At 44.0% G+C, this 17,186-nt stretch overlaps 1 protein-coding gene across 1 annotated transcript in view; it reads right to left on the minus strand.

The window, feature by feature from the left end:
- Positions 1-17,186, minus strand: part of tim (timeless) — a 394,051-nt gene that overhangs the window by 207,732 nt on the left and 169,133 nt on the right. The window lies entirely within an intron of this gene.

The raw sequence follows: 17,186 nt of genomic DNA on the forward strand, positions 1-17,186 counted from the left end.
CTGCAAAGAGACAGAATGGGGAGGGTGTGCTTCAGTATCTGGCCACCAAAGGGACACAAGGGTATAATAACAAAATCAGGCGCTGTGTTTACAGAGAAGACGGCATGCTAGAATGAGTTTAACACCTTCACGCACATTATTTTTACCTTTATCTTTCCCATTTGCCTTATTATTTTTTTCTTTTTACTACCACCAGACGATTCATTCCAACTTGAGAAAATTCTAGCATCGGAAGTGCTAATGAGAACTAAAGTTAACCCCTCCAGTCAGTCAGAGGTCAGCATAAATAAAACAAAGACGTCACTGAAGTGAAGTGATAAGCGCCTGCCATCCGATGACGTATTATTGTGCCTTCACTATATCCGGACTGAATACATTTAATTTGGGGGAGGCCTTTCGCTGTGATGGGGCTATGCAATTCTCTCCATTACATTCTTCCAACAGGAGTGGTCATCCCCATCGCTAAAAGAAAAAAATAAATACATAAAAGAAATACAAATAAAATCGCCAGGTGGTAGTTAGAATAAAACTATGACGTATTTACGGTGAAGGTGTTATAATAATAATAATAATAATAATAATAATAATAATAATAAAGAAAGAAAGAAAATACCAGGAACAGAAACATTAAGAAAGTATGAACGCTTTCATAACAGGCTACCTTACACAGCAGGTAACAACAAGAGTAACAAAGTACATGAATAAACAATAATAATAATAATAATAATAATAATACGAAAATAATTAGATAAACGCAACACTAAATACACCAATAAAATAGCGAAAGATATAAACATCAGGTACCAAAGAAAACGGAGAACAAAGAAACCACTGGAGGGTATACTTGAGAAATCCACTCTTTACTTACAATTACACCGGTCTGCGGACGAGCCAAGACTTATTTGTGGTTTGCTTCAAGAACAAAAACAGCAGCAAAAAAAGTCAACTACAGAAATAATTTACTTTCTCTAATGTAAGGAAATAACGAGTACAGGCAACAAACAGTAAACAAACTGACAGCTGAGGGAGAGAGAGAGAGAGAGAGAGAGAGAGAGAGAGAGAGAGAGGTGAGGATGTGGGAGATAAAAAAAAAAAAAAAAACTACACAGGGTACATTTATTATTACTTAACCCTTCAGTTCCATAACATTTTTTATGTTAGACTTACCGCTTCCAGACGGTTTCACTTAATTTCGGGGAAAGACTTGCAATGATGCGTTTAGAAATGATCTCCACTAAGGATGAAATACAACTCAAATACAGTATTAAATTTTTTTTTGTGACCACTACATTCTTCCACCTTGCTAGGCCACGTACACACAATTTTGAATGTGGTTCGAATGAGAGTAACTAGTATTTGGTGGAGGAAGATACTGGTTGGAGTGTTGTGTGTGGTAGTTTGAGTGGTGTGTGTTGTAGGATGAATGTTGCGTGTGGTAGTTCGTATTGCGCGTGGCGGTTTGCGTTGCGTGTGGTAGTATGCTGTGTCCGTGACGCAGTTCCAAGCTTTTTACGGCGCTGTGTGTTTTGGTATGTGAGAGTTGGTAGCGGTGTAACTACCTCCACTCACCTGGCAATCACTCACTAACACAAAGGCACACAAGACAGATGTCTCCCTTACTGCAAAATGGTGTACAGTAAGTACTTAACCCTTTTGGTTGTTTCTTTTTCTTATGAGTTGGTATAATGCAATACTCGTATGGCAGTCTTTCAAATGTTGGAGTCATTCGCATTCTTATGCTGATTTTATTTGTCGCATTATGTTAGTTAATGGTTTGTTTATATCAAGCTGCAGTTAATAATGACTATTTCTTATTTAAATTACAACGTGAATCTTGTTCTTGCACATATTCTTTAAGTGTAGATACTATCATAGTACTTCCTTTGTGCTGCATCCAAAGTTGTGGTTGTGTTTCTAGACTACACAGCTCCTTAACCAGATGTAGGGTATTCTAGCCACTATACCCTGCTCTGCACCAGCGATTAACAGTAGCTGTGGTGGCCTTGTCAGTGGGTGCAACTAAGGTATCTATCCGATATTGCAGCTGAGTTTTGACTGTCCTAGTGTCAAGTCCTGTTCGGATGTGACGCCGTATCATAACGGAATGCATCCACTGTAGCGCCTTTTCTGGCAGTGTTGTGTATAAGCCTGGCGAGGAGTGCTGACCCTTGGGCAGGCGTGTTTCAGGTACTCTCTCACCAGCTTCACTCCTTAATACATGAGTGAACGGCCCTGCACATCCCTGCATCGGTGTGGGAGACCCTGTGGGACTGGTGTGGAAGGTCCTGTGGGACTGGTGTGGGAGGCCCTGTGGGACTGGTGTGGGAGGCCCTGTGGGACTGGTGTGGGAGGTCCTGTGGGACTGGTGTGGGAGGCCCTGTGGGACTGGTGTGGGAGGTCCTGTGGGACTGGTGTGGGAGGCCCTGCGGGAAAGAGGTGTGGGTGGCCTGTAGCAGCCAACCCATGTTCGTCTGGTTCGTTGTGGCCGTTACCGAGGCACTGTTGAGGCCACGTCCACTGTACCCAGTCACCTTAGCCACCACCACTGTTAGCTATGTATGTATGCACGTGGTGCGAGTGAAGTGTTAGTGAATTAAGAAAATTTATTAGCAATGTCTGCAAATATATTTATTCTAATACTGAAATAAGTGTTATCTTTATCCTTTGAATGAACCAGGAAATAAATATAGTGTATTTATTTACTCATCACACATACGCCAGAACAAGCCTGTCATAACTGCCACTGAAGTGGTTTTCACTTTCACACACCAAGTGCTTGCTGACGCGGGCGGAAGGTTTGCATCACTGTAACCCATACAAGTGACCCCAGTCGACGCGGCTGGGTGCTGGGGAGAACTGTGGTTTAGTGATACATATCTTCCACCCGTACCAGCAAGCATTTTGCGTGGATGCGGCCTAAGGTCTCCCCAAAGCTACATAAAATCGTCAGGTGGGAATGGGAACAAAATGATTAAGTCGTCCTCTGGATGACGAGTTTAAAAGCACTTCGGAGCTCACAAGTACAGTTATGTCAGTAGCGCCTTAAAAGGAATTCACGACGATTTAAAAGGTCACAAAAAAAAGCAAAACTGAGAGGACTGTTCTTAACCCATTCAATCAGATGACATTTGTCATGCCACTCTGGCGACTTCCTTATTTCGAACAGAAGGGTTAGATAAAACAGGATGTGTCATCGTATTGAAGGATTAAAAAAATAAAAAATCGACGTATAGCATGCACATTAGACTGTAGGTGACTTGGCGCTGAACTAAACAAAAGAGAAACACGAACTTACCTGCTCTGTCCAAAGTCTTCGCCTCTGTCGTCAGGCACTCTCACAAGAAATATTTACATCATGGACATTATTATAATAAGCCACATCGACAAGACTCACACCTATACAAACTTACCACACCACTCTGGTCCCTACGAAATGCATTCCACCATACACTTCCCGCCAGATCTGGGTTCGCATATACCAAGGATCTTGGACAATTTGCAACAATACAAATAGTATGATGACTCACTATTATCAGAAACAGTGTTGACATTTTTCTGCTCTATATTCAATCTAGCTTAATCGGGAAGTGTATGTTAATAGTATCAAAGAAGAAAAAGTTAAAACAAAATATACACAAGCAATCGTATATACAGCTTAAGCTTCTGAGATGCATAGTATTGTACAAGAAGGTAAACTAATACTCTTGTATACAACTTCCATCCCTAAATCTCCTTTTACCCCCCAAAAATACATTCTGTCATACAGTACATTTTCCCGCTTTTTCTAGTATCTCAGTTCCTCTTGCTAACGCGAGAGGGCGTCGGTAAATACAGCGAGCCGTGTTCTCAAGCGCTTAGAAGACTCCCTAGTACCTCTTCCTTGGACACTATATCTAGGGATTTATATTTAACTGTGTGTGTGTGTGTGTGTGTGTGTGTGTGTGTGTGTGTGTGTGTGTGTGTGTGTGTGTGTGTGTGTGTGTGTGTGTGTGTGTGTGTGTGTGTGTGTGTGTGCGTGCGTGCGTGCGCGCAATACGTTTAAAAAAAAAAAAAAGCTACAGAAGAGGTACCAGCGAATTTCCTAAGCTTACAAGAATAACGCTCTTTGGAGTCGTAATACCCGCGGCTCTAACACCTTGGTGGACATGGATTTAAGACATTCCCAGTTGTCATAACTGTCTGGCATCCAGTGCTTTAAGCGGGGCTGGTCAAAGCAGAGCTGCGAGGCTAAAATGCACATTAAGAACATGAAAACCGATCCACTGGATCCACCGCCAGGCAACTTGTCTCTTAAGTTCTGCCCCTTCACCCACCGCCCGGAGAGTGGAAGGCCTTAGATCTGCACGATTTCAGGAAGGGGGCGGAGCTTATGAGACAAGTTGCCTGGCGGCGGGTACAGTGATGCAGCTTTTCCAAGAATACACAGAGGCACTGTGTCCATCAACATAATGTTATTTTCCAACTTTTTATTAATACACACGTGCATTTTTGTCCACCATGGTGATCCTAGGCTTGGCTATGTACAGTGGTGAGCCACAGTTCCTGCACAATCTCCAATCCCATTCCTGGCTGGAGGGAAACTGAAGCCAGGGTGTCACAGACCAAAGACCTGTTGTCCAATGGTAAGGTGGTAGCTCTAAGATTTGGTAGCCTACATGTGCAACAGTTAACAATTTTCATGCTGTCTAGAATTCTACCCAGGCTGCGATTTCCTTTCAGCCACGGAAAGAGTATAGAGGGTGAGCCCACGAGTACACCAACCATCCCAGCCACAATTAACTGCCAAAACAGCCCAGATTCAGTCACCATGACCGCCATCTAAGCGCTACTGAAATCAAAGGCATTTACTATGAGAAGCCATTTTCGTTTTATTCTTGCTAACACCAGACGATTATTATTCAGTTCAAGATAGACGTTTAGTGGTGCAAGTATTAGAAACATTCACTGATTGCTTCATTGCCAGAGGCCTCCCGGTAGCTGAATACAGCTGTCTGGTGATTGCAAGAATGGTAATCCAGTCAGACCACTGGTTCTTTTCTCGGCAAAATATGTGGCTTATTGTGTTAACTTTCATGGCATACATGTGGCAGGTCTGATCTATGGGCAGAAAAAACAGAGAATAGATGTGAACAAAGAAAAATATGATATATCAGCAAACTGTCCGCTTGTGTCCAGGTAGAGGAAAACGGGACATGTTCTGATACATAAACATATTTTCCTTTTTACAGTGTCTGTTCCTCATTCTTGTAACTGTTGTTCTTGGCCCCGTCACGCACGACCTCTTCATTTGACTGCAGCACCGTGGCGAACACCCGAGACTCGAGTGTTGCAGTCAGGACCGTGAGGATGATACCTGCACAAGCAGGTCCGTTGGTGACGCTGTGACACTGGTACTCTTGATTTAGTTGGTGCTTTGATTTATTTAGGGCAACTTGGATTTACAAAATATTCAAAATTCAGTGGAAATGTGTGCGTAGTTTCTTAACCCCTTCAATATGATAGTACAAAACGCCAAACAATTTATACACATTAGGAATAGCCTTTCAGGCTCTGGGGAGGAAAAACAAACGCCGTTAGGCTAACCTCTTCATTTGAATTATGTTACTTATTTTCTGGCTTATGCCAGAGAATTACGTTTAGCGTGGAAGATCTTTCACTGACTGAAGAGGCTAATTTCTCAAAGTTAAGTATGATATATTGAAGGGTTTATTGAAAACAAATCATAACAACGAATCAACGATAGACTAAAGGAATACACTATTGACATTTAAATTTACTGAAGACCATTCTATTACTAAGCCAATTAAAACAGGTGACCCGTCCACGATGCGGAACCAAAGGCTGATGCAGGCGGGGCGGGGCGGGGCGGGGCGGACAACAGCAGTAATGACAAGAGGGACGTCCTGTACTTCCACCCTGTTGCCTGGCGGGGAGAGGGGGCTGAGGGGTGTACTAAGGGTCTGCCCTCACCGTCCACACCTTGATGAAGGTACAGTACCATACCACACCACTGGCCGGGCTGAGGCTACATCACCTAGGATGCCTCAACATGCAGCCAATGCCAGGCCATACACAAGTGATTATCATTAAGTGACGCACCAGTCACTACCATTCCCATGACCACCGTCGAAAATCACAACTACTCGTGTTTTACACAGCACCCACAAATTTAACTCTAGCCAATATTTTTATAAAACCATTAATGTATATATACTTTACTACAAGAACTGTAATACAGTATTATAATAGCCATAATTAAATGGACTTTCAAAGTACAATGCATATAAAAACACGTCTAAATGGGCACCTAAGAACGTTAAGCATATGAATAATCAAAAGTCATTCGAGAAATGCATAGATTGTGCATAATGATGCACAGCAGTATGTGTTTCTCACAAACCCTGTGTAACTACTAATTCAGAGACAACCCTGTACCAAGTGAAGAAATATGGAGGATCTGAAAAGGCAGAGTCCTTCATGCCAAGGAGCCGTTTACTCCGTCCTCCAGAGGTCGAAAAGGGAATTTTGGCGTCAACACTACTACAGTTATTTTGAGTATATATCTGCATGGCGTCTGTTAACCATTTGTGCTGTGACAGCATTGAGACCCATATTGTGGTTCAACACTGCTTTTGCATCAACATGCTTGTGAGAACAAGTTATGGCTTGCACGCCGTACATGATATAAATTTTCGACCCCTGTAGTGTACATACAATAATGTAAAGGACCGGAGATTTACAAGTTATTAACGCGTGGAAGGTGAGCCAGCCAGACGGTGGGTCAGGTGGTGCCAACATCAGTACCACACCCAGCATATCCACCCTCACTACCACTACAAACATACCAACACTCAGCAAAACAAGCTTCCCAAGGTTTGGTTAATGCATCGAGAAGTCAAGGTATTCTGCATACGTATTAGTCGGGATAAGACTCCTGCCATTTGTAAATAATTTTCAGATAAAAGTAGAGAGGTGTTTCGCTGACTGCACCTGTGACCGAATTTGGATGTACGGAGAAATACCATGAGATCAGAGCCAAAGGCCCTTCACAGCGTTATTCTCACTAACATTAAACATTATATTTATCTCAGAAGAAAAACTCTGTTCTCCAAAAATTAACACCCAGCTGTTTTTTAATTATTGTAACAGGGTGAGTTGTGGTAGTATACTGCTGGTGGCCACTAACCCGTCGTGTCCTGCCCCACCCTCCACATGCATTACAGCACCAACATGCCTGCCACTACACACATCACCACCGACACAGACACACAGAACCTAACTACTCTACTCTACATAGCAGACTCCCACTGTATAATTCAATATGAATGCTGCCTATTATGATGTGAGCTGTTTGTATATCAATTAATAATAATGGCTTGTAAAACTGTAAATATAACTGAGTACATAAAATAGGTTAAATACGACGATGACCAAATACCTTGTGTTGAGTAAGGTACATGGTACAAAGTATGGATGTGAAAAAATTGAGTGAGTAGGTAATCATTACCTCGCTGGTAGGAGAGGGAGAGCTCTGCCAGCCTGGCCAGGCGGCGGTGTGTGCGCCAGGCAAGGCAGCACGGGCGGCCTCTGCGCCGCGGCCGCCGCCATGTTTTGTTAGGCGTCCTCAGGGACACTTTGTGAAAGTGTTCCGTCAGGCTCAGCATCATCAATCCTCCCTCACGCTACGCTCAGCTCACGTCACTACACCCAACACGCCAACCGTATACAAGCACACTCCATAGTACATTGCTTTACACTCCTAAGGTTTGGGTACAAAATTATGCCATTAGAACACCAGGATCCCAAACATAGCAACAGCTTTGTTATGGGTGTGTGGTGATCAACATTGGTCATTACACGTACCAGTGACAGGTCTGACACTGTATCCCAGGCCAACACACGTGCCAGGACACACTGTTACAACAAGGCCTCGTTATATTTAGCACATCTATGTTTTGTTTTTTTTTAATCTATGTTTACAGTAAATTATGAAAAATATCTGTTACAGTTCCACTGGTACTTTTAATGATCTGCCAGTTCGTGCAGTCTACACAACCAAGTGTATGCAGAAAGTACCAGTAGTGATGCTCTGGAACACATTCCTAGCTTTATACAATGGACTGTCTGTACACGATGATACACTCTGGGATTACAAGTCATAGGGTTGTATTCTTTACACTAAAAGAGCAAAGGTGCAGCCATGCCACCAATTATTAAGTTCATGTATGAAATAGCTGTGAGCACTGCATGTGGTTAACCTGCGTACTGTGTTACAAAGAACATTCAGTCGCAAGGCAGAGAAAGTAAATATTTTCTACTCTCATCATAGTTTCACAGATCACTGTTATAAATTGTGGGGATTAATTACCAGGGGTGTATCAAGGATTTGTTAAATGGGGTGGCCAAGGCCTGCCCAAGGCTGGTTATGGGGTGGCTCAAGGCAAGCTTTGTAGGGAAGTGTCCAGGGATAGTTCTCCGGAAATTTGGGATGGCTACTGTAAGGGGCATGTTTCAGAGGTGGCCACCTCTCTAACTACGCCATTGTCACCTACGCCTTCGTAACTTATGTTTTAAGAAAAAGATTGTTACTCTTGAAACTCTTCAAAGCCAAACGTAAGGAAAGTCCCTAATTTTTGACGCTCACAAAAAATATGCTCCTAAAAAATGAGTCAACATTTCAAAGACTGATTGTGCACCTTGACTCCTCAGTTTTAAACCCCTCAGTTCGGTGACGCGCGCACACACACACACACACACACACACACACACATATATATATATATACATACATATATATATATATATATATATATATATATATATATATATACATACATATATATATATATATATATATATATATATATATATATATATATATAATTTCATTGCTGCTACTACCAGACGAAGTTATTAAGCTTAGGACAGATCCCCTGTAGTGAGGAGGTCAATAGGGGTTACGTTGAAACCTTTTGGTTCTAAGAAAGTCTCTCCAAATTTGAATAAAATCGTCTGGTGGAAGGCTGAGCCGAATGAAATGTACAGCGCGTCACCAGAGTGAGGGATATTAAAGAATACGCATGTTACTGAAGTGTTACAACGGACATTGTCATACTACACCCTCACACACACACACACACACACACACACACACACACACACACACACACACACACACACACACACACACACATACCCTTATTTATGTAGGGTGACTAAACCTTTCAAAAATTTATTCCATACAATATATATTCCTTCATCACAGTACTTGTTGGCGAATGTACCGTAGTAAAATCCGTGTCACAGTACATGTCAATAAATGGCCAACGATACTGCTTGAACACACTTTAAAGATACTGTTACAAAGTATGATAGTTATAAATATTAAATATCGTTTCATTACAAGTACATTACTTACTCTGGAGAATCTTACAAGTTACTGTACTTATATTAAACCACTTCACTAGCAATACATTTGAACTCTTGGGTAAACTTACAATGCACGGTAGTTTCATAGTAGTTTCATGAGCATCAAATCATTTTCACATAACGATACTTTTAAAATATCAATATTAATAAATATTGATACTTTTATTTCTATAATATGATACTTTTACAACATCCAATCTTACTGTAGGAACAAGGTACATTCTTACTTTATGGTACGTTTCCTATACTGTGTCTTACTTGCTATACACATAATACCCATACTTTTGTTACTGTTACCATCGTTATCAGTTACTACCACCGATATTACCTGTTACCACCAGTACCATAACTAGATACTACCATCACCATTATCAGTTACCACATCACTACCACCACCATCACCAGTTACTTCCACCATTACCAATGACCACCACCACCACTACCAACATTACTAGTTCCACCCATCAATGCCACTATTACTATTGGCAATACATGCCATTAATATGGGCTGTTAGTTGAACACCCACTGCTACACAACTGAAACAAGTCGTGTGTGGGACATTTACGTATGGCCTGGCAGACGACACCAAGAGGGCATACCACACGACACACGGGATGGATGTTTAGAGATGTCAACTGTTGAAGAGGCAGCCAACGGGTAACATCTGTCTCTATTGTCTTCGCCTGTAATAAAGTCCTACCTCTTGCATATCCACCACTCACTCTACCCCACTGCAACTTTGGGGGGACTTGAGATGACTGGCAGAGGAGAGCACACCATAGAGAGGAGAGAGAGAGAGCCAGCTCCATCATAACAAGAGGATGGAAGAATGGAATCAACCACTAACCTACAATACACCTATACATACCAAGTCTGATATTCTCTCGTCCCTGGCATATAATTCTTCATCACAACTACTGGACGGGCAAACTCACACCACCACCACCACCACCACCACCATTACCCGTTACCATTACCACCACTATTACTAGCTACTAACATCACCACCACAAATAGTTACCACCACTACCTCCCTCTTCCTCACTCCGTTTCAGCACACCTTTTATTTTTTTTCCCGCTAAAACAGCACAGCGGCTGCCACCAATACAGTTGGGTGGCTTTCACGTGACGGAACTGGGCCATTCCCACCACATGAATTCTAAGTTGCGGCGGCATGAAATTCGCTGAACCGTAGCTACGAGGCGGGAAGGAATCTCCACGCTTACTGGTCAAATCACGCCTCCAGTCTGACTACACCTTGCCATGAACTGAGGTAAACGGAGGCTCTGTCAGGTTAGAACATCCATGGTAAGAATGAGTCTCCTTGGTTATCGCTCAAATCAATCCTCCAGTCTGACTACACCTACGCATCGGCAGAGCTGAAAGGGGTTAGGGATCTTGACCAGGCTAAAACAAATACACTGGACCCCTCCCACAGCCCACCAGGAACTAAAGTCCCCGGTAACACCATTTGCAGAAGTTTAATGAGATGAGCGCCAGCCACGACACCCACACACACAACAAGGCAATTGAGTTTGGGGTGATTTGGGTCAGGGAAGGCGCAGGGCGAGGGGTGGGGAGAGGGAAGGAAGTAAGGGTTTTGGGCAGGAATGGAAGGGCAAATTGGGGAGGGGTAACACTGTAGGGGAGAAGAGGGAAGGAAGAAACGAGGACGAGAGGGTGGGAGGGGCTGGGATGGGTTGGGGAAGGAAGAAATGGGAAAGAAGAGAAGTGAGTGGTTTGGGTGGGGTGGGGAAGGGAAAAATGAGAAAGAAAAGAAGGGAAAAGACGGAGGGAAGGGAGAGGTTGAGGTGGGGAGGGAGGGGAGGAGAAATGAAGTAGAAGGGGAGAAATGGGAAAGAGGAGGAGGAAGATGGTGTGAGGAAGGAGAGAAAGGAGAAGAGAGGGACAGAGGGAAAATAAAAGTGTGAGGGACATGGTGAAGAAAAAAAAAAGGGAGGGAAGGAAGCGAAAGGGAGAGGGAGGAGAGGAGAAGGGAAGGAAACGAAAGAACGGGATGAGAGTAGGGGGAAAGAGGGGGCAGGGGGTGTATTTTGGTGGGTGGGTGAGGAGGACATATTAGGCAAAGGGGGGGGGGAGGAAAAAAGTAATGGAGAGGAAGATGTGTAGGAGGAAGGTAGGGATGAGAAGAGGGGAAGGAAGGAAGTGTGTATGGAGAAGTGTGGGGAGGGAGACATGTAGCGAAGGAGACAAGGAGAGTAGCGGGAAGGAGCGAAGGGGGGGTTTGGAGAAGGGGGAGTCGGAGGGAATGTGTGGGGAAAGGGAGGGGATTAGAGAGAGGGAGTGTGTAGGTGTGTTAAGAGAACGAAAAGGGAGGAAAAGGGTAGGGGGGGGGGGATGAGCAGAGGGACAGGAGGGTGTGAAGTTGGAAAAAAAAAAAAAGATGAAACAGGGAGGAAACGAGACAAGAATAGTTTTAGAGGAGGGTGTGGGAAACTGAAAGGAGGGTGAGAGACTGTGTGTGCTGAAAGGATATGAAGAGGGAGGCAGTAATCAGGAAAGAAGAGTGGAGGGAGGAGGGGGGGAGGAAGGAGAAAACAGAAAAGGGCGAGAGGGTGTGGGCGTGAAAAGATCTAAAAAAGGGAGGGTTAAAAGAAGGGGAGAAGTGAGGGGTAGAGAGAAAGCAAGGGGTAGGGGAGGAAAGAAGGGGATAAGAGAGTGTGGGTGTAGAAAGGAAGTGGCGGGGTCGTGTGATGATGGGCGTTGGTGTAGGTGTGGCAGAAGAGGGGAGCGAAGAAAAAAGAAAAAATAAAGATAAAAAAGGAAGACTGTGGGAAGATATAAGTCGGTAGGAATGCGAGGGTTCGGAATGTAAAAATATAGAGTGGTGTCAGACAGTGTCGGGGTGGGTGTGGACTGAAAAGTTGAGCTAATAATGTTGGGGTGACTGTGGGTGTCAGTGACGTCAAACCACTAAGAGGGTTCACACGTCAGAGGAACCACTACTAACTTGTCACGACCTAAAACGCGTAACAACAATGAATGAAAGATTCAATTACCACACCACAAGGTCACGTCACCACAATAAAAACAGCACAGTAAGTTAGTATGGAAACCTGACCATAAAACATTCCTGAGAAAAATAAGATGAAAACTACATATACACAGAGAAGGACTACTGGTGGTGTTAAAGGTGACTGCACAAACGTGTGATGAAGCGTCCAGGTTTTGATTATTTCTGAAGCATGTGATGATTTAACAACACATACGGCCTTCTTTGTCGCTGTTGTATACACTTTCTACTTAAGGGTACAGGGTACAGGTTGATCACATCTAATATTTATAGGTGTTTCATAAATGACTGTCAAGAATTAAGGAATGGCTCACACCTTCGCGCTCTCAGTTTTAACACCACACCTCTAAGCAATACACAGTAATCTGTTCTTCTGTCCTCGTCGCGTTAAAACAAAAGGACCTGTCCTCCTACCGTTGCTTCTTTGGTAAATCTCACACAACCTGGGGATGGATCACAAACAGCAGTACCCACGAATTCCCCCACGTCGCAAAATATTACTAAATGGAATGGTAAAGGGAGAGCAGAATCCCCCCTTCTTTCAGATGACCTAGGGATGTTAGGCCTCAGCCGTCACACACAAGCAGTCTTTTATTTACCTGTACCTCCCCTCTGTCTCAAACGGGACACAATAGGCGAGTTATTTGGGGGAATTTATCCTCTGATGCAAGTTCCCAAGAAGGTAATGGATCCGTAACATAGATCTAATCCCACGCGTACGGAACACTGCGTAAGGGTGATGACAATGATGAAATTCCCTGCCACTTGTAACGTGAAAGAGTCAGTAACCCGGGTCTGTATTACCGTAAGTTGGCTTCATACACTGTTACATTTATTTTGTGAGATTCCCAACACATTTAAAACTGGCAGAAGACCCTGGAATATGTCAGTGTGCAGCGGTGGGCAAAGGCGAGGTCGCTTCCTTGTAATATGACAAAGGCTGCCACGACACAACAACAATAAACAGAACAAACGACATCATCACTACCACACACACACACACACACACACACACACACACACACACACACACACACAGCACCGCCACAACAAAGCTCATTATAGCGACATTATACCAACTATACACCACAATACATCAACTCCACACCACTACCACAACACAACAAACCACACGACCACTACAACACATACACAGACACCCACACCCACACCCACACCACACCGCCATCACATCACAACCATAACAATGCATATCACCACTTCAGCTCACGAACTATATACCACAATACACCACCTTCACAACATTACCACAGTAACACACGCACCACCATCACATCACAACCCCTAGTAAGCACATCACCACAGCCACACACCAACCCCACACGACTACCACAGGGCAGCACGCCACCTAATTCCACACCACCCAAATATACCACAGCCACACCACACCACAGCACATCACCTTGACAACACACATCACAGCAACTCCACACCAGAACACAGCACACCACCCACAAAACACACATAATCACCCCAGCAGATGACAACGAAAGGTAACCAGCATTCACCACCACCCATGAATAACAGAAGGAGGCAGAAAAGTGACAGGTAGTGATGGCTGAGCTGAGAGTAGGCAAGGCGGTGGAAAATCAACCTATCACGTAACATTACTTTTTGTCCTAACTTGAAAGTGAGTGTCAAGAGCGGGGGGGGGGGGGGGCAAGAAGAAGGAGGTGTGAGGAAACAGGGATGAGGGAGTGAGTAAAGGGAAGGGGAGGAAGGGGTGGGGAGAGGAGGGATGAGGAGAAAGAGATGAGGGTGAGAAGAGGAGGGGATGAAGGGATGGCGAGGGAAGTGGATGAAGGGATGAAAGAAGAATGGGTCGTGTGTGTGTGTGTGTGTGTGTGTGTGTGTGTGTGTGTGTGTGTGTGTGTGTGTGTGTGTGTGTGTGTGTGTGTGTGTGTGTGTGTGAGAGAGAGAGAGAGAGAGAGAGAGAGAACGTACGAGGTGAACAAGCAGGAAGTATAGGGTTGACAAGATCACAGGCACACATGGGTGTCTGGCTGTCTGTCTGTCTGTCTCTCAACATCACCCAAGAGACTCCAATCAAATTTCTCTCTCTCTCTCTCTCTCTCTCTCTCTTTCTCTCTCTCTCAGCATCACCCAAGATATTCCAATCAGACAGAACGAAAGAGTGAAATTGTACAAAAGCGAGGAAGTGCTCTGAAGTGGAAGGGAAAAGGGAAGTGACGTGAGAGAGAGAGAGAGAGAGAGAGAGAGAGAGAGAGAGAGAGAGAGAGAGAGAGAGAGAGAGAGAGAGATGACATAATGTGTACTAGTGTGTGTGTGTGTGTGTGTGTGTGTGTGTGTGTGTGTGTGTGTAAGAACTCGTTAAAACTGGACCAATAAACCAAGTACTCGTTGAACCAAATCGTGTGAAGGTGGACAGAATAAACGAAATACATGAGTCCTCAATCAGTGTCTGGCCCCTTCAGTACAAGCACCTGACGTGAACAAAAAGGCATCGTTGGGAAGGGGTTAATGATGGCCCAGTGGTTGCAGGCGTGGACTGGGCTGGGCAAGGACTGGACTAGTTCAGTTTCAGGTCTTGTACATTGGAAGCTTTTTTTTTATGTTTTTCCTACCATGATGCCTCAAATTCAAATCTCAAACGCGCCTCTGTCACTACCTTAACTTCACAATGTAGCACGTTCGGCATACTGCACGTGCCCAAGTGGTGGCATGTGAGGGTATGTGGTATCGTGTCACTCAGGAGGACGGGTGGGACGCAGGGTACAGGTCTTTCACAGTAAGGCCAGAGTCGGAAAGGAACACACCCACACAGTCTCGCGTCAGCAAACAATACGTCGAAATCACCTACGGTAAAAATCTACAAGACTTACCCGTGAGCAGCATAATATATCTAGTAAATATTAAAGCAGAGACTAACTGGGTATTTCAAGGCCACTTCATACTGAGCAAAGGTATGAGTATGATACGTGTTTAGTGACGCAAAAATAAGGGAAGAAAACAAGATGGCTCACACTCATCCATTCATCCTTCCTACTGAACCCGACAGGAAAGGTGAGACCCAGAGGCAGTTTAGAATGACTGCACTGGAAATTCACAAGAAAATATAAAGGCGTTGGTTTTAGGTGTCAGATGGCCAGGATGTTGCTAAGTTCCAAGGACAACAATAAACACTCAAGTATTCATGTCACTGCAACGCTTCCATCCATTGTCACCAACCATCCCCCCCCCCCAACCTTTGTCATGAACACACAAACAAACAAATAACCACAGAGCACACACACACACACACACACACACACACACACACACACACACACACAGCTTTCTTTCCTTTCACCTCTCTCTCTCTCTCTCACAGCCAAGCATAGCCCAAATTACGCTCTCAAGGAAGTATTTAAGAGGAAGGTGGGAGGCAGCGTGTATTTAGGTACAGTATGTATGTATGCATGTATGTATGTACGTATGTATGTATGCATGTATGTATATGTATGTATGTAATGTATGTATGCATGTATGTATGTGTAGGCGATGGGAGGGACTCCTTTCTATTTAGGGCAGCAGTTGACAAATGACATCCAGAAGGCCAGGTCTTTCATATTATAATAATCGCTTCACTCACTTCCTCCACCCCATACCCTCCACCACGCCCTGCCTCGGCATTTCCGCGTCCAACTTTAATAGTCTGTTTCTGGGTTGGCCTGATATGGTCTGGCGGTCTTGTTTAGTGTAATTCGTAGTGATGATGATGATGATGGTGATTACTATCATCATCATCATCCTAACACTCACACACACGCCTCAGACAATAACCTGGCCCAGATCTTCGACCTTTTGCTGCTTACTCCGCGTAGCTCAGGGGCAGAAAAAGACAATCCTTTGCCTCTACAGCCTTGCCATGGCGCCTCTACATACCCAGCACTGTTACACTCTCGCTAACAACTCAGTAATCAAGATGGAGACACGGCGATCTGGGTCAAGTCTGAGTAAAGAAAGCAGCAACAGTCGTCAGCAAGATCCAAAATAAATACAAATACAGAATAACTACAGAAAGAGTTGGTTTACAGACTTCTTCGTTTCCGAGTCGAGATCTGGAATAAGCTTAACAAGAGGATAACAATAAAGCTTTGCTTTGCATATTTCTTCTTTTCTGAGCTAGTTTCCTTGAGAGAGCTTTGTTGTCTGGTGCCTCTCATAACAACTTTAACAAAGGAAGAAGAATTGTTATTTTCATATAATGATAAACAAATATTAAAAATTTATACATTGTGTGGGCATCAGCGATGAGGGAGTGTGGGTATAGGAGGTACTGTGGATGCTGGTGATGTGGGTATTAATGATGTAATGCTATACTCATGTGGGTACGACTGGGTAGGATGAATATAGAAGTGAGGTGGTCAGCTGGGATGGTGTGGATATTAGTAATGTTAGCGAATACTAGTGTAAATGTATAGCTGTGATCAGTTTGCATAGGTCTGACGAACTGGCAGCTCTGCCATACCAATTCAAGTGGTGTTTTACATATCCCTGAGCGACTCTGGTCCGTAGGTGTAAGGAATTGTTGAGACGTGCACCGCTCTCTGACAACGCTTCACTCATGGGTATAGGTGCGGAAGGTTTTTGGAGTGAAGGGTGGGACGTGCATGTAAGAATCTGTGCTGAAGTGGCTACATCTATGAGTGTGAGTGACTATATAATTATCATCAATGGAACCTTACAGGGCAAGACTAA

This window comes from Coenobita brevimanus, chromosome 60, assembly GCF_032717465.1.
Source record: "Coenobita brevimanus isolate Jiangsu-jjx chromosome 60, ASM3271746v2, whole genome shotgun sequence".
Lineage (NCBI taxonomy): Eukaryota > Metazoa > Arthropoda > Malacostraca > Decapoda > Coenobitidae > Coenobita > Coenobita brevimanus.